The 19167-nt window shown below is 42.5% G+C and overlaps 1 protein-coding gene and 1 non-coding gene across 3 annotated transcripts in view; one reads left to right on the top strand and one right to left on the bottom strand.

Annotated features, from left to right (window-relative positions):
- The window catches only part of LOC148831697 (guanine nucleotide-binding protein G(olf) subunit alpha), a 136518-nt gene that overhangs the window by 23289 nt on the left and 94062 nt on the right, over positions 1-19167 (bottom strand). The window lies entirely within an intron of this gene.
- Positions 3595-3666, top strand: trnae-cuc (transfer RNA glutamic acid (anticodon CUC)). Its single transcript has one exon. It is a non-coding gene; the product is annotated as a tRNA-Glu (tRNA).

Consider the following 19167-nt stretch of genomic DNA (forward strand, 5'->3'; position numbering starts at 1 on the left):
CGCAGAACCAAGACCTCAGTAACACGCCTTTGACCCTCGTCACTCGATGACTGGCCATGCTGTGTCCAATACTTGGGAATACAGGCCATATACAGCCTTGAATTGTGCATGTGTGCAGCTTTATATCAGCACGTTTATGGCATTTAAAGTCCAAGTAATAAATAAAAAAAAGGATAACAATAAAATAAAAAATCTGATCTTATCAGCAGGGAGTTACGAGTTACAACACTCGTCTGTTATACTGTTTGTTCTACAAACATTTCGCCCTTTTGAAAAACACAAGATCAAACTTAAAGGCGTTCATTAATCGACAGTCCTTCACCATTTTTACAGCGATCCCTGAAATTCGGTGAGGGCCTGCGAGTGGTTACTCATTTCTTATCTGCCAGCCCAATGTCCTGTTTGAATCTTTCGAAACTTCACTCAACTTGCACGCTGCACCACCGGGATGACTTGTACCTGAAGCCAACACTCTTAATTTAGGATTGCAATCAAAATATCACAGGAGTATACTATGCTGTATACAACCCAATAGCATAAAAGATCATCTTTTAAAAATGATTTTTAAAGCTGCAGAAACCCGATGAGACACTTTTAAAGTGTACCATCCTCAGTCAAATGACAACTGTTAATTAGGTTACAAGTCCAGTTGGGGGGGGGGGGGGGGGGGGGAGACACCTATTTAATTTGATACATTTCAAAAGCTTTTCTTTAATCCTAAAACTACAATGGCCCTCCATCACTGTAATTAGCTGAACTGGGACAGAAATCTTTGCGGTTTTTCTAATTTACTTAGTTAAATTGATATTAAAGGCTGATGATTAGTAAATCTAAAGCGCAAACTGTAAAGCTTGAGCCACTCACACCTACAGTAAGCACATCTGAAAGGAGACGATTTCTACACAGTTGGAAAAAAGAAGTTTTGCAGCAGATAAAAAGATGTCCTTTAATGAAGCGGCGAAACCATTTTCAAATACAAAAAAAAGTAGCATCAGCTCTTTATAGAGTGTAGCACTTATCAAAGTCAACCGCAGCAAAAGAAACTCCTCTTCCAGTTCCATAGTGGAATAAAGTTTTTACTAATTGGTTTGCCTTTTAAATCACAGTTTTTACCTTCCGCTGGCCAGCTACCAAAGAATGAGACCCAGGTGATAACACTTATTTTGCTAATATTGACAGTCTGGCACCTGTTGCTCCAGGTATGTTCAATATTGTTATCTGACTTGGGCAGCTCCAACAAGCAACACTGGCTTTTACACACTGCGCATAAACAGTGTTTCTTCACAAGAAACGGAGCAAGTCTCGGGCCCCGGATATCGATGGTTAAATTACTATCATTGTAACAAACATTCTCATCACTGTTATTAACAACTGTTCAAGAAAACCATTCACATTTTAATGCTTGACAAAGGCGAGCGAGACGTGTTGATCAGTCCTAAGTGACCCCAGAAGAAATGAAAAGAGAGAGAGAGATAACCCAACACAATGTGCCGTCTTCTCGTAGAGCCAGCAGCTGTCAGATCCACCTGCATATTGGGATCAGACGGCCTGGACCCGAGCACTCAGCACACCTGGACACCCGCTGGCAGCCCGACTGCCGTTTAAAGCAAAAGACGGACTACGCCACTCACTGAAGTGAAGTTACACCGCTGAGCGACATCGCGTTTACAGGCTGCTGAGGCAATGTCGCCAGTGGGCCCCGTTTCTGTGGAACACGTCAGTGAAGTGTCCATTTCCAGGCGGCTGTAACACACCAGCACCTTTTCTGTCGCCGGTGTTTGCCCCCAGCCCCCTGCGCGTGCAGGGCCCAGGTGTCAGCCATGTCTGCCATGTCTGCCTGGCAGAGACCTATTTTGAGATGTTTCCCCCTCTGCTTCTCTTCCTCTGGAGCTGGCAGTGCTGTGGGAAGCGTAGTCCTCAGAAACCCCCCTGCGGAGGCCCCCTTCCTCTATAACTGTATAAAAGGAGCTGTAATAACTAGTCTTTGTCCAATCTCTCTGTGCATGAGCCTTTCTACTGGCTATCACCTGTCACCACACACTCTCTGACAGCCTATCGGTCCATCCAATCCCTCACCTACCCAAACCAGCCTCACCCCCAGGAAGATCCAAGGTGCATCTAAACTCAGAAAGCTGTATTCTTGTTCCCCTCAACGTGTCCATATCTTCTCTGCTTTTCCTCAGCTGTTAACCTGTTCTGCAGAGTGGTGCCACATATCTGCCACCACGGGCACAGCTAAAGCAAGCAGTGTCTTTCTGGCTGGTATGGACAATCCCGCCCGTTTTGCTGGTACACAAGTATTATCATTATAACACAGGTGCCGAGTTGATGTCTTGGTGAATGTTTGGTACAGTGAGGCAGTGAAAAACCAGACTCTTCTCTGACACCCAGAGCCCTCTGGTAACAGCCTGACAGGTATGCAGACAGTTTCACCACCGGGGCCAGAACAGCCCTCCCCAAGCTCACACACCACTGCTAGGAAGCGGGATGAAATACAATCCCAGCATGTAAACTGCCTATTGAGGTCTTCTACTACAAAAGGAAATAGGAAACAAAAAAAAAAACAGATTTTGAGGGTTATTTAAGTACATTTTCAATGCCCTTGAATGACTATGATTATTTGTCTGGGGAGAGTTTCACTGGGAGTACATGTGATGCCATCAGAACATTTTTTTTCAAAGTGATAAATGCTCTAGAAAAGGCTTATCCATGTGGAAACTCTCAGGCAGTGAGACGACAGAGCAACAGCGTCATCATGAATTAAAAACTTGAAACGGGCTTTTGTTCCACAATAAGCGATACAGCGAGGACCTGTGCTTCCGCGATAACAATTGGGCCACAGGGGCAAAGCCAGCCTCTTCCCCACACTCTACACTACATCCGTCTGACATCACAGACACCCCGCATGTCACTTCCTGTTGGGAAACGTGAATCCCAGAAGAAAAGCATATACTTTGAAACTTTTGGACGGTTCAAGGAACAGAATTTCCAGAGCAAAGCTCTACAGTTTCGTGAAAGTAAGATCTGAAGGAACAAAAAATAACTTAAGAGACGCAGAATGGGATAGGATGGATGAAGGACCAGTAGATAACACATAGCGCCAGGTTAAAGATATTCTGCTTGAAGCGCAAAACAGAATCATCAACGTCACGAAAGCAGAGGCCTGAAGGGACAAATGCATTAAGGAGAAAGAAGGACCTTTATAGGAATGTTCAAAGAACAGGATTTAGTTAGAGAAAGGTAATTTATTAGAAGCGCAAGTTAAAATATTTGAAAAGTTGAGACACAGAAAAAAATGTTAAAATGAAGGCTAAAATAAATAAACATTTTTTTTTCCAGGATTATGAGAACAAAAGAACAGTAAAGGATAAAGCCAAGTGTCACTAAGACAAAATGTTAAGAAGTGTTTACCAAGTGAGAAACAGACATGTCCCAGGCAAACACAAAGTTCAATATTACATATTAGCATAGAAGAGGCAGAAGTGTTATAAGTACTAGAAACACTAACGATAAACAAACCTTCAAGGCCTGATGATGTTCTACTAATTGTACTTAAAGAAATAAGAGATTATAATAATAAACTTTATTTTGCTCTCCCTGGTGGTCCAGTGGTTAGGTTTCAGCACTCTCACTGCTACGGCCCGGGTTCGATTCCCGGTCAGGGAAGAGCGTCCTCACATCATCTTTTTGCCAGAAGCCATGACACCCTGCAGCGCACCACTGGCAGCCCATCACTGGCAGCCCACTGAAGCTCAGCAGGTGTGAGCCTGGTCAGTACGTTGGTGAGAGACCTCCTGGGAAAAACTAAGGCTGCTGCTGGAAGAGGTGTTAGTGGGGCCAGCAGGGGGCGCTCACCCTGCGGTCTGTGTGGGTCGTAATGCCCCAGTATAGAGACGTGGACACTATACTGTAAACGGATGCCGTCTTTCGGATGAGACGTAAAACCGAGGTCCTGACTCTCTGTGCTCATTAAAAATCCCAGGGCGTTTCTTGAAAAGAATAAGGGTGTTACCCCGGTGTCCTGGCCAAATTTCCCATTGGCCCTTATCAATCATGACCTCCTAATAATCCCCATTTCTGAACTGGCTCCATCACTCTGCTCTCCTCCCCACTGAGAGCTGGTGTGTGGGCAGCGGACTGGCGCATCATCCAGGTGGGGCTGCACACTGGTGGGGGTGGAGGGGATCCCCATTACCTGTAAAGCGCTTTGAGTGGAGTGCCCAGAAAAGCACTATATAAGTGTAAGGAGTTATTATTATTATTTTATATGAGGCCTTTAAAAGTAGCCCCTCAAAGCACTTGTTGCTCAATTGCAAGTCAATCAAAAATAAAAAAATTACAAATGTCTTCTATTCTAACTTCTACTTCATGCAAGGCTATGGAGACAACAGTTAGAGCTAAACCAGAGGATCACCTGTATGACAGTAGGGGATAGTCCACATGGAAAGAAAGGGCAGACTTTGCTTAAATAACTGTCTCAAGACCTCACTTGGTCTCTGAAGTCTCCCATTAACAAAAGGGATGGACACAGAGTATATGATCTTCAGAAGGCTGTTCATAAAGGTTCCTCAAAAACAGAAAATATTCAAGTTGCAAGTGGTAGGAATTCAAGAAAACGCATGAATTGGATTAAGAATTGGTTAAAGGACAAGATTACAAGTGAAATGCTCTGATTGGCATGATGCAATTCGTGGAGTAACTTGGAGATCTGTATTAGGACCTTGGGTCTGATTTATATCAATGGCCTAGACCTGCAAAAGATAGCAGAATTAAGAAACAACACAGAGGTTGCAAAACACATTAAAAAATACTTAAATTCAGGACTGGAAACACAACTAGCACATGCTATTTAGTGTATAAAGGCAGAATGTTGTAGAATGCAGGTAGCAAAAACAAACTATACAAGATGGAAAAGAATGAGCTTGAAAAAGCTACTTAAGAAAAAGACTAAGGTACTTATTTTCCCCTTTCAGACACATTGGGAAAGAAATACAGAAAGTTTGTATAGTGAAAAGCAAAAAAAAAAGAGGGATGCTATACAAATTATAGAATACACTAGCAATTCATTCAGAACTTTGTGTATAATGTCGGCCACAAAAATTAAAAAAATATACTGCTGAATTGGAATCAGTCCAGAGAAAAGCAACCAGATCTATTCTGAGGTTCAAAGTAATGTGTTACATTACCAGGCAAAAAGAACTAAATCTTTTTAGTCTCGTACAGAGAAGACAACAGGAGGACCTGATTCAAAGTACTGAACTTTCTCAACGACGCTGACAAACTCGGTCCACCAGAACACTAGATCAACACTAGAACATGAACCAGGCGGCACAATTAGAAACGACGATGAAGAGGACTCTTGAAAACAAAGTAACATTAAAGAACACAAGATCTTTGTGATGACATCCATCCATTTTCCAACAGTTTCTTCCGGTTCAGGGTCACGAGGGAGCCGGAGCCTATCCCAGCAAGCGACAAGCACAAGGAAGGAGGAGACGCCAGTCACACTGTACACACTCACACCAGGGCCGGTTTTCCCAGGAGCCAATGAACCCACTTGTGTCTCCCTGGACTGTGGGGGCAAACACGAGGGGAACATGCAAACTCCACACATAGCTCCCCAGGTGTGGAGGCGAACCCAGAGCTGCGAGGCAGCAGTGCTAACCACAGCTCAGCTCTGCCACCCTTTTCAAATACATTCACTAGAACCCCTTTAAAAGCTATGAGGCATTTTTCTTAATTCAGAAAAAAAGAAGCTGTCACATTATAACCTACAGTATACAAATGTGTCAGCTCACTGCAACTTTCAGTGCGAGTAACTGAGTCATTAATCTGCATGGTCTCACAGTCACTTGCATGTAGGAGTCCCTTTAGCAATGCAAGAGATGGTATATGGCTACATTTAGGGTTTGAGCAGGTTCTCTTCATGCATGCCCACTGGAGACATGGCACAACTGACATAGTACAGACTGATTCTGTACTATGAAAGTCTCCCATGTTTGCGTGGGTTAATAAAGTGAAGATGCATCAATAACATCTATTTATACCTACAACTATACATGCACAGAATTATATACACTACATCATACATTACAATACACACTGCAGTCTAGAGGGGGGCAGTGGTGTAGAGCAGAGATCGGGGGTCTGGACTAGTAACTGGAAGGCTCATCCCAAATCCCAGGTGAATCGCTGCTCCGGTATGTGAAAATGTGTTGGAAGGGCAGAGCCTACACACCCGCTCTCTCCTGCTCACTTGAGCTCTGGCGCCTTGCGATTCACAAACTAAGCACTGGGCTATGAGCACTGTGTGTGTTCTGCTTTCACTGTCTCGTTACTGAAGGCAGAGACACGGCTAACATGCGGGGAGTAGCTTTTCCCCAAGCAGTCTCGGAACTTTTTAATAAAAGTTGCTGTTCTGTGAAAACTCATTTGAAATGTGTGAAAAGCTCAGGTAAGTTCTATTTTGTGAAAAACTAAGACAGGGGTTTGCAGTTCGGTGGCCAGGAGTACAGCAGGTGTTAAGGGACGCAAGACATCTTTTGAAACTCAAAAAACAAAACGGTGCATCGTTCGGTTTGACAGACTTCTGCTTCTGCTCCAATAAAATACCTGAACTCGCACATCTTGTTTGATCCGCTGTGATGCTTTACCACTGAACCAATAAAAACCTGCTTACATTCTCATGTTCTCTCTGTAGGTGTGAAAACACATTTAGTGTGAGTGGATACAGGCTCACCAGACAAGGGCTGACCTCAGTACAAGAATGATCTAGTTCACACTGTCCAGTAGTTTCTTAAGGGGAGAAGGATCAATGTTCTGGGCTGGAAACTGCAATCACCTGACCTGAATCCTACTGAAAAGGTACAGGTGGACCTCCGGAGCACACTGAGACAGCTCTGAAACACCAGTGTGCATGCTATCAACGTTGCTTGTATGACTGTGACGTTGGTGGTTAATGGAAAGAATTCACAGGTCAGACGCCAACAGCTCATGCAAATTTAGGAAAGTTTTTCACCTTTTAAGTGGAGGAAGGATGACGCTGAGTGGCACTTTCACTGCACGCCATCAAGCATATCAGTTTTAGCTATTGGGTTTGATCAGAAATGTTAAATAATCTTGTACTGTCTCATGTTGCTGTATTTTTTGTGGAAATTTAATAGAAGAGAATGAGCCATCCCTGAACCTCTGCACAACCATAAATCTGCTTTATACTTCTTCCTTCACAGCACATTTCTGACTTTGCAAAGCTAAAAATGGAAGGCCAATACACTCCCTTCTGACTCCAGAATAGGTAGGATTTTACAGATTACGTACACTTACTGCATGACATGCTAAGGAAAGCCTGATAGTCTTTGTTTTAAACATAATTTGACATTTAATAGTGGGTACAAAAACAGTGGATGTTCACTTATAAAGGAATGAGTAATCGTCGTTCATTTTGGACATTACTCACTGTGTCAACATTAAACAGGCTACTTCTAACAACACGCAGTCATATTCATTAGTTAAGAGCATTTAAATTACAGAAAAAAACAAATACTTTAGCATTTTTATTTTGAATAAGAATTTGGTATTTGATCAGAGCAACATGGACTTCAATTCAATTTAGGATGTCAGTATTAGGTCAAACCTCCATGAACAATCCTTTCTTACAGTTATGGTGAAAAATAATTGACACCCTTGCACTTTTTGCAAATAACCCCTAAGTTTCTCTAAAAATAAGTTGAAATTGACCAAAGTATTTGGTCTCCACAATTCTTTATTTAATATTACAGAACCTTTGTTTTTTATTCAGAACTTAATATATCCTTTTTAAATAAAAAAATAAAAAGAAATGGCATGGACAAAATTATTGACACCCCAGACTCAATATTTGGTAGCACAGCCTTTGGTCACAATATCTGCAATCAAGCGCCTCCTATGGCCATCGACGAGCCTCCTGCACCTCTGGACTGCCAGTCTGGCCCACTCTTCTTGTGCCACCTGCTCCCGGTCTCCCAGGTGTGAAGGGTGCCCTCTCCCAGCTAATGCTGTCAGATCTCTCCACAGGTTTTCAATGGGATTTAAATCTGGACTCATTGCTGGCTACTTCGGAACAGTCCAGCTGTTTTGTCTCGAACCATTCCTGGGTGCTTTTTGAAGTGTGTTTGGGGTCACTGTCGTGCCAGAAGAGCCATGACCCTCGACGGAGGCCCAGCTTTCTGACACTGGGTATGAGATTGCACTCCAAAATGCCTTGGTATTCTCCTGATTTCATGATGCCGCGCACACGTTCAAGGCACCCAGTGCCAGTGGCAGCAAATCAACCCCAAAACATCACTGAACATGTAAGGTGTTCTTTTTACCCCTTTCCTGTGCTTCTTTCAGTTCACGCTTGGCGATTCAGTGATTATGATTAAATTCAAAGCTGGGCAAACACCTTGCCGATGGGCTGTACGTGCACATAGCGAGAAGTAGAACTACAAAATGGGAACACGCTGAACTAACAGAAGCTACTTAGACTTAGACATAAACTCAGTTGTTCTTGTTGACACGTCATTTACATTCTCGACACAATGTGGAGAAGCAATAAAAAGGCAAGCTTCTAGGGTATATCGTTCCAAAAGCTGAACTTCAATCAAAGCATTGTGTTAAAATTGGAAGACACTTGGTGAAGGACACATTTACAGTATTGTGTACAATTCTGGTGTCCACTGTATAGAATAGATACTGCTGCTCCGGATTCAGTCCAGGGAAGGGCAAGCGGATGTCCTGTACTGAAAGGGCGAAAGAGCCAGACCTCTCCGTCTTGAACAGAGAAGACTACGAGGGGAACTGACCCAAGTACTGAAAACCCTCAAAGACTGGGTGAAGAGAGAAGAGAGAAACATGAACCAGAGGGCGCTGTGGGAACGACAGGGAAGTGCATTTACAGTATAACCAAGAAGAAGTGGCAGGTCTTGACCCCGGGGGTGGGGAGAGTAAGCCATGTGGCCGAAACCGATACCTTGGTTTCTTTCATGAAAAGGCTGGGTGAGATCTTTGATCCATTAACTACGACCAGTGGGCTAGACTGATGACCGGACGCCTTGTCTCTATCAGCCATCCTTACGTTCCTATGATTCACAGAAGGCAGACTAAGAGCAGTGCGTTTTCGGGATATGCATGTGGAGGTCTGGACCACACTTGGGGAGTTTCATCACTGCCAAGTCATCTTTAGGTCAGTGGCCATTATAGAGCTCTGGCCACCACGATGGAGATAAACAGTTCCTGATTATATGGACAGGAATCTATTAGAAAGATGTGCTTAGCTCTACTTAACAGACGTCAGTGAAACAATGACACCCATTAACAGAATAACGCTCTCATACAAGAGCACATCCTGAGTGCAGGCATGTGAACACAGTAAGGCACCTGTAATCTGCCGCTGCAAGAGTAAACACATCCTTAAAGCTAAACAATTGTCTTTGAACAGGCTTCAGGTCTGGTTGGTGCTGGCTAACAAACGTTAACCCTTTCGGTGCCTGCTCGGTAGCAGTAGGCACAGACACATCCTTCATCCTAAAGAAAATTTAAAATGCACACTGAAGCAACTCAACTTTAAATGATGGCGTTTTCATTATCTTCTGCCAAAAATAACACACTCAAAGGACCAAGATGTATTTCTAACGATAATCCAAACCTTCAGCCAAGCCGAGGAAATGTGTGATTCTCCAGATTTTCCCATCATTACAGCTGATCCCCATGTTTCTATTGCGGAACAAAAGGATGCTTGATGCCGCTATGAGGACTGTGAACAGGACAGGGAACACGCCTAGTCCTCCATTACCACCCCGCCAAATCAGACACACATTTGTGCAGACATTAAAAACACACAGCAAGATTCATCCTTAAAGCCCATCACTTATTTCGTAAACAAACAGGAATTGCAATGAATAGGCCCACAGTACATCCCTCATAATCAGATCTTCCTAGATCTATTTTAAAAGAGGTGCCACCTGCAAATACATTTACTCCCCACAAAGACATGAACTAATCTTCAGCCCTGGAATTCTGAAACCTCCTGGAATGAACACGCCACTCTGACCCCATCACGACTCCATGGACAGAGCTTCTGAATGACACATTTTCTGCACAGTGTTTCTTTCTCGTTTTGCGCCATTCGGTCCGATACGTTCAGAAAAAAAAGTCAACATCCTTTCAACTATTTCAGCTTTGTGCACATTAAAACCAACTTCCTTTTCAGTCTCTTCAGTTTTTCTCACTGCAGTTCATACTCTGCTGAAGCTCATTATTAATGGGTTTTTTAGGTGTGCAAGTGTTTGAGTGAACAGTGAATGCAGATTTGTACTGTGGTTGTCATTTGCTTTTTCAGAGAACTTTGACCTTTATTATTTTAAAGCATTTGTCATCTGTTATGTTTGTCGAAAACCATATACCCATCTTAGATGTTATTTCCTGACATTAAAAGAAATCTCTATGAGCAACATTATGCACTAACCATGTCTCTAACCATCTTCCATTGTACCTTCAAAAATGACCTGTTCATTCTGCACCTGTAGATGACACATTCAGTAGCTGCTTGCACAACAAATAACTATCATCATTATTACAGTGGTGCTTCATACTGGTCTTGAAGATCAGATCTCAAGCACACTTTCATTTACTTTTAAATTATAGCACACTTGCCATTCAGGTGCACTGCGATGCTGTATCATATATTGTTTTGAACTGCATAACCTGTTATATTATGAATCTAATACTTTTTGTTTGTGCAGTTTTCATTTCACACCATACAACCTATGCACTGTATGTAAACGTTACAGTTCAGTAATTCTTCTGAATATGTCACTTTGAATATAGGTGACAGCTAAAATTATAATGTGGAAGTGACTTACAATGCTTTGCAGAAGTATTCAACCCTTTCTATAGTGTCACTTAAATTTACAAAAGGATACTCACTTTTTTAGATTTTATATTTTATTAACCCGAATGCTCAAAATGAAGATCTCTAGGGGCAAGATAAAGCAAAAGTCACCAAAAACTGCAGAGAAAAAAATTAAATATGTTGACTGCATAAGTTATCAGTCTTGTGAATTCAGTGCGGTGTGCAAACACCTTTTCAACTTTCAACTTTACACACTGACTCTCACTGACAATCTTTGCCCATGCGTCTAGGCAGATTGTCTCAGTCGCTTGAGGATGGGTTACGGACAGAAGTTTTCCAGTCTTTCCACAGACCTTTGACTGGAATTTGGGCCTCTCAAAAGTGTGTATGTTTGAATGTGTGGAGTAGGTTGTGTTCAGAACAGCTAATAATTTCTACTTCAAAGTGTCAGGACTGCAAGTTTGACAGCAACAAAAAGTGAAAACTGTGCAAGGGTCTGAATACCTTTGAAAGGCACTGTATGAAGCCAGTTTTTGTGTAAATGGTTGTTCTCTTCTTCTCCCTTCTTGTAATGGTCATGGCTGTATTACTATATGTTGCATGTTGGGTTATGCCTTTTTAAAATTTATAACATAAGTCAAACCTTTAATTTCTACAACAACCCTGGTCAACTAGGGCATATCATGCTTTTAAGAAACAGGGCAGGCCTTCACACCCAAAAAGGCATGCAAGTGCCCTGCATTTAAACTGTCTGCTCACCAATAATGAAAATCAAACTGGAAAACTCTCTCATGCACTCAAAGACTAAGCATCAACAGCCAGTTTAAGCTTGTATCTCCTGGTGATTTATGATTCAGAACATGCTGGAAAAATATTTTTTAAGTTTCAAGATTCCTTTGGGGAGATATACAGACGTGTAGGCTATGCTTGAGAGAAGCTCGGCAATCTGTTTAGGCAGAAAGTCATCAGTGTTCTCACTTCTACTTCAGCCTTAAACGATCCAGTTCAAGGTCTATGAAATGTTTTCATGCAATTCTGGAATTCAGTGCCAAGCCTGCACTACTCTAGTCTTGGTTTATCAACATTAAAATTATTTTCTTGCAGTTAGGCTGTACTAAAACAAGATGCAAATTAACGCAAATCAACACATGACGCAAGATACAGTATTTATAGTAAAACAAATATAGTACAGTGTTATGGAATTAAAATAAAAAGAAGTGTTTTTTTAGAAATTCCGATTTAAAGTCGTAGGCACTGTTGTAAGGAGTAGACCTTAAAGTGGCCTGGTTTAGAAAGACACTGCAAGAAAAAAAAACAAACAACCATCACCATAAAGCCTCATTTTACTAAACCTTCCCCAACTGTACGCAATCAGCTAGCTCCATGTCAGAATTTCAGATATGCAGGCTCTGGTATTTGCAAACTGTACTACTGAAGGATTATAGTAATGCATTTAGCTATTTTAGCTCCACACATCTGCGTGTGAACATTTAATTGTAAATAATGTGGATTTCCTCCCACAGTCCAAAGACATACTAGGTTGTTAATTGGCTTCTGGAACATCTTGCCATGGTGTGAGTGTGTGTGTGCCCTGTGATGGACTGGCCCTGGTGTGAGTGTGTGTGTGAGTCTGTGTGTGTGTGTGTCCTGTGATAAGACTGGCGTCCTGCCCAGGGTGTATGTGTGTCTGCCCTGTGATGGACTGGCATCCTGTCCAGGGTGTACCCTGCCTTGCGCCTCTTGCTTGCTGGGATAGACTCCGGCTCCTCTGCGATCCTGGATAAAGTGGTTAGAAAAAGAAATGGATGGACATACACCCAGTCATCTTACTTTGTGGAAAATAAGATTCAGAATTGTTCATGGATAATGAAAAACAGTACACTCAGAAAAAGCTCTCCTATCCCATATATACGCCATGGATACAGCCAAAACAATGTCACGTCGACAGAAATATGTTGAAAAAAATACAGTACTGCTCAGCTCTCTATGATTAAAAAGAATATTAGCAGCAGTCATAGCCAGAGGAAAAGGCAGCCTCCCTCTGCGCCTCCCTCACAGCCCCCCTCTGCGCCTCCCTCACAGCCTCCCTCAGTGCCTTCCTCACAGCCTCCCTCAGTGCCTCCCTCTGCGCCTCCCTCACAGCCCCCCTCAGCGCCTTCCTCACAGCTCCCCTCAGCGCCTCCCTCACAGCCCCCCTCTGCGCCTCCCTCACAGCCCCCCTCAGCGCCTTCCTCACAGCCCTCCTCAGCGCCTTCCTCACAGCCCCCCTCTGCGCCTTCCTCACAGCCCCCCTCAGCGCCTTCCTCACAGCCCCCCTCTGCGCCTTCCTCACAGCCTCCCTCAGAGTCTCCCTCTGCGCCTTCCTCACAGCCTCCCTCAGAGTCTCCCTCAGAGCCTCCCTCAGAGTCTCCCTCAGCGCCTCTCTCGCACCCCTATTCCTACAGCGGTCAGAAAAGACTTTTTAAACGTGTTTGCCAAATTATGATGAAAACAAGTCCCTCTTTTTTTTAAACGTACTTCATATTTATTTTGTCAGATCGTATTCTGAGCCGCACAATGTGAGGAAGTTGTTCCGATCTGTGCGTGGCACTTCTTGTTTAAAGTGCACATACGTCACTGCTGTCCACTTAAAGGCCAAAATTTTGGTTCTATATCGGGACACAAACCCGCATGTGAAAACTCAGAATACTGAAACTGTTATTCAATTTTTTACAAGTTTAAATCTCAATTTCTCTTTGGCATAGAAAAGTTTGCTAGTAGTATAAACATGTACTTCCAGCTGAGGAATACAAACCACAGGAGAAATGTCACATAAAAAAGCAATAAAGCCTTAATCAGTCTGCACTCTAACAGTGCACCGTACACACTGCTTCCTGATTTTCCATGTGTCTTTTACGAAACAAGATTAAAGCTCAGCGCTACGTAAAAGGTTCACAAGTGAGCTATTCTTCATTTTGGATGAAGCAACACCTTCCCATCACCTGACATTTTCTAAGCAAATGTTTTTATTTGCATATCACTGCAATGTTCAAATCCAGAATGATTAATTTCCACATCCTAATGTGGAGCCACTAAGGTATGAAAACTCTACCTCTACCTATTCGGGGTAGAAAAATGAAAAAGCATTTAAAAAGATTTAAAAATGAAGGACTACCCTTAAATCAACAAAGGTATAGCCTTGATAGACAACTACTGGACACACAATAAACGAGATAAGCATAGAAAGCTACTGACTTTCTACATAATAGAGAAAAACAATTACTACTCCCAGTACAGATTGGTTAAAATCATCTTTTTCACAGAAAGTTACTGACGGACTTATTTTGCTTCTACACATTCAAGAACTTCCATAAGGAAGAGCTTCAGAGCCTTGCAAAACCCTACAGGCCCTCCCTGTAGTGCTAATTTTTGAACTTACAAAATGGTACGTGCATTTTTTCCCAACTTAATTTTTTATTTGAAACCTGGACGGTCTCAGCCAATATTTCATTTCTGGCAAAGAAGTTCCAGTTTCATCTCGTCTGAATCTAAATCATCACTTGCCATGTGTGTGTGGTATTACTCAGGTGCTCTGCTGCAAACCCCATGCAGGATCTTAAATGATTCCGTTTCAGTTCCAGACACTGCTCCTTTGTGGAGTGACAGGGATTTTGCTAGCTGCCGGACACCTTCTCCCATCTCAATCATGTCAGCCATTGCATCCTAACTCTTTTTCACGGTGGCATCTCTAACCTGTTTCCAGTTTGCCCTGCTGCTCACTCTAGAAGGCAGTGTCCTCTTTAAAGATCACGTTCCCTGTGAGTGAGGTATTACGGTCTCCTTTCTCTAACTTTATCCCAGTTTCGTTTTGAAAGCTCCTTGGTCCTCACCTTCTTTACTTGAAATTCACTACCTGACTGAGGGACCTAACAGAGAGTCACATGAAACACTAAAGACGAACAGAAAAGGCCACTGAACTAATTGTGTGGCTTGTTAAGGTAATTCTGCGCATCTACGTTAATTTAGGTTCATCAGAGCAAATGGTTTGAATAATTTTGCCTTTCCATTATCTTTCATTTTAAATATCTACAGTATGTACTGTACTTCATTTTTGCTCAAGTACGTGCAGAAGTTTGTGTATATCAGGGGTTTTAAGCAAAGAAATGTGAAAACTGTTCAAGTGTCAAAATGCTTTTGCAAGACACTGTATAATAAACGTACTGCCTGGATATACTGAAGAATTGTTTACATGGGCTGAGAAGGAAACAAGCTGTTTCGGTAAGAGCTACTGTCAAAACTGTGGCTGAATCTCCGATTACAAAAAATGAATCTGTGACTTGAAATCTGTACTACAGAACTGTGAACAACTATTAAACAGTGATAGTCAACTATGCTGGTAAAACCAGCATGATGGGTTTTTTTTAAACGTTCACTGAATAAACTGAGTTGGGAACACTTCTAACGTGGATCTAATAGGGGGACCACCTGGAGTTACAGTCAACGAGCAATATGAAATCGCTAAGTGTTCACTTTGGCTCGAGGCTCGGTTTTCTATATAACCATGACTATATTCTAAACATTCCAACTCTGGCAGTACTGTTGAGGACAATATCGTTCCAGACAAACCTAAACAATCTATACCACATCAGGTGAGCTTGGGGGAAAAAACACATGGTTAGAACCATTTCCCTTAAGTAACACACAGAAATTGCCAAGACTCAAATATCAGTATGTCTGTACTGACAAATATTATTATACCAACATTATCCTCACAGCCAAGAAATTATTTTCCTTGTTTATAAAAGTTCTTTCTTTGGTTCAGTGTGATTAGATTCAGACATGGCCATCTGATGGTGTAGAGTCCTCAAGATTGACTTCCTCACTGTCTATCTGCTCATTTGCAGCTCTGCGTTTATCACGGGACCCATCCGTTTGTGCAGAGATACCATGGAGGCTTTTGCAAGTTTGTCTGTATGAGACTACATGAGACTATGCATTGTAAGGAATAATTTAAGCAGAGAAACAATTCTTCAAATGCTTTCAGAAATCTAAGGGGCACCAAAGAGAATCTTGCACTAAAAATGGATCATGCTGCAAGGTTACAATACTGATGAACTGTACAGGCAGATCACACCTCTGACCATCTGAAGGTTTCATTTAAACATCCATGTGAACACTTAGCTTTTTAAACAGGAAACCATGTCATTCGAGTAAACTGAGTACAAAAAAAAAACTAAAAAAAAGCATTTTCAAACCACACCAGAAAATAACCTTCAACATTATCTGAGGTCTACTTAAAACTAGGGACTAACCCTGTAACTGTAATATTTCAAATGCAAATAGCACACAAAGCATTTGAGTATAGCAATGGCACCAATTCAAATATCAAAACAGTTGTTTTTATTTATCTGGATAGAGACACAGATGTGTAAAATCTCATAGCTGCTTATTTCTCAAATTTATATTAAAGTCTTTTGCTAGTATCACATGTGAGGACGCATACTGTACATGCCTTATAAAGACAGACAAAAAGATCAATAGACACACACATGCACAACCGGATTTATACACGCATATCTATGTATCTTCCTGTACGACCTGCAGATGTGTAGAGTAACAGGTGAACTGCAGTGAACACAAACACTAAAAACTCCGCCAGTTCCACTGGCAGGATTTCTATAGAAGGTTGCTACTGTACTTGACACAGGTTCAAGATAATACGGATATTATATTTCACACAAAAACAGTAAGCTTTTATTCTCTGCGTATTGGAGCTCTTAATTCTAACTTTGTTTCTACAATTGCGTCTGTGTGTAGGATCACACCGTATGAGAAAGTGGAAGAAATGGGCTGGTTTTCATTCACCGAGTGACAAACCCACCAGAACCAGCTTGAGAACGGACTCTTCCTGGCTGAATGCGACATAGATAAGGTGGGGGGGGGGGGGGGGGGGGGGCGGTGGGGTTCAGTGCTGCGTCATGCTTTAGCGATGGAACTCAGGCTCCTCTGCACCAGAAAATGTGCTCTGCCATCCAAACTGCTTCTTCCGATCCAGGAAGCCAGGGGAGCCGGAGACCATTCCAAACGCAAAGCAGGGCAGCGTCCTGGGCGCCACACAAGTCACACACAGACGCAAACTTGACCACATGCGATTATCCACCCTGGGCCAATTCTCCCAGAATTGAGTTAACCCACCAGTCTGTCTTTGGACTGTGGGAGGAAACAACCGGAACACCTGGAGGACACCCACGTAAACATAGGGAGAACATGCAGACTCCACACAGACAGCACCCTAGGTCTGGAATTTAAGCCAGGGCCGCAGCGCTGCGAGGCGTCACTGTGCAGCCATCTACTGTATATTTCAAAAACCCTGTAGATGTCATGCTACAATAGGACTTTTAGCTTGTATCGGGCCAAACAGTGTAAGGATAAAGACTAGGATTGCACTCGCATTTAAGACGCAACGTTCAGGGAACAGGAAATCAAGACAGCACGTAAGAGGACAGTGGAGATGCCACTGCAGGTATTCAGATTCGGTGATTTCCCTGCATAAACGGGGAGTGTCATTCCAGCAGCTGTCAGATCTGCACTGGCTGACAACTACTATGTTGACTTTGGGTATTTCAATAATTTCATTTTCGAAACGGGTAAGAATACGTAAAGCAGCCGGATGACTAAAAAGAAATAAAACGAAACGCCACTCCCATGCTCTCGCTGTCAGGTGTCAGGGGTACTGGTGTGGGTAGAGCAGTATAAAGTTAAAATGCACGTTGTCCTGTTATTAGTGCTGCAAACTTCATCCACAGTTTTGTTCCTGTGTTCCTCAAGTTCGGCTGCTGTGCTCATTATTCAAAATAAGTCTTCTCATTGGCCTCCCGTGAGCTCCAGGACCTCCAGCAGAGGTAGCCCATGAAGGCCAACAGGTCATTCGGAGGTCAAAGATTTTAACAGCTCAAAGATTTTAACAAATGTAGCATTAGCTCTCTAGAACACGCGCTCACTTAAAACTACTGCGCGTTTTACTCCCCTGTGCAGTGAACTCTAGGAGATTATTCTGGGGCACAAATGCTGGTCTTCTCTGTCGTGCACCTCCTTTGCTCAAGAGGAATTGTTCAACTATTACAGTAACAGGGACAAAAACACTGTTTGCTAATGTTTAATCGGCGCTTACATTTGTTTTGATGTGTGAAGATACCTTTAACAGCTCAAAATGAAAAATTTCTCCTGAAATAAACCCTTGTTGAACAAGCATTAAATCCCACAATCAAAGCTCTGATAAAAAAAATACTGAATGCAAATTTAATATAATTGATAAATTAAGTCCATACGATTCAGGCATATTTTCTACACCCTACAAAAACTGCTTTTAACTCTAAAGCCACTTTTCAATGACAATGCCCACTATTATCCCTGCAGTAAAGCTAAGCTCATCTATTTTAGTATCCCCCACAGAAGCTGAGGAGTCTCATGACTCCTTTCTAACCAGAAGTAATCCTCCTACTGTGGCTCTCTGTTCCTTTGATCTGGTACTGCACAGATACTGTCAATAGTGACAGCAAAAAAAACACAACCACCACCCTAAAAAATGATCTCATCTTCTTTCTCAAACAATGAACAATCCACTCACAGGGCCAAACTGTATTCTGTAAAGTATCATACAGCATGAGTACACATACTGCCCAACATGGTAAAACCACAGGACCGGCTCAGTGCTCCAATAAAACGAAAATGCCACCTAAAAGACTTTTTTTATCAAATGGAAACGGCTGGAGATTAAAAGAAAGACGCTAGTCCCAGTTAGAAAAATGGTACATCTCCAGTCGCCACTTCCGACTCTTCCAAGAAATGGGTGTAAATCCCGGAAAGTCCAGAGAAAACGGAAGCTCCCGGCAGAGTGATAACTGTGGTGACGTTCCCTCATTGATGATATTCCTGTTATTGTAAGAGCATGTATAGGTGTATTCCACGCTGAAAAGTAAGTAAAAGTTTTGGCCTGTACAGTACGGATGTACCTGAAGAACCATTCAGAAGAAACATTGTTTTTTCCTCCATCATTTTTACTTTTCTGAGTGCGAGTAACCTTTTCACGTGCACAGCTCAACATTAAACACTCCCGTGCTGACCTGCTACCCTCCACCCAAGCCATTTCTAACTGCTCTGTCCAGTACAGGGGGCAATGGGCACAAGGTGGTGTACAGCCTAGACAGGACCCCAGCCCACACAAGCACAAATACAGACACATACGGGGTTACACATTGTTTATGGGAACAACACTCGGACTATGGTGTAAATTCTGCCTGTTTTTTAATTAGTATTTG

Source organism: Atractosteus spatula, chromosome 6, assembly GCF_055471065.1.
Source record: "Atractosteus spatula isolate fAtrSpa1 chromosome 6, fAtrSpa1.hap1, whole genome shotgun sequence".
Taxonomy (NCBI): Eukaryota; Metazoa; Chordata; class Actinopteri; order Semionotiformes; family Lepisosteidae; genus Atractosteus; species Atractosteus spatula.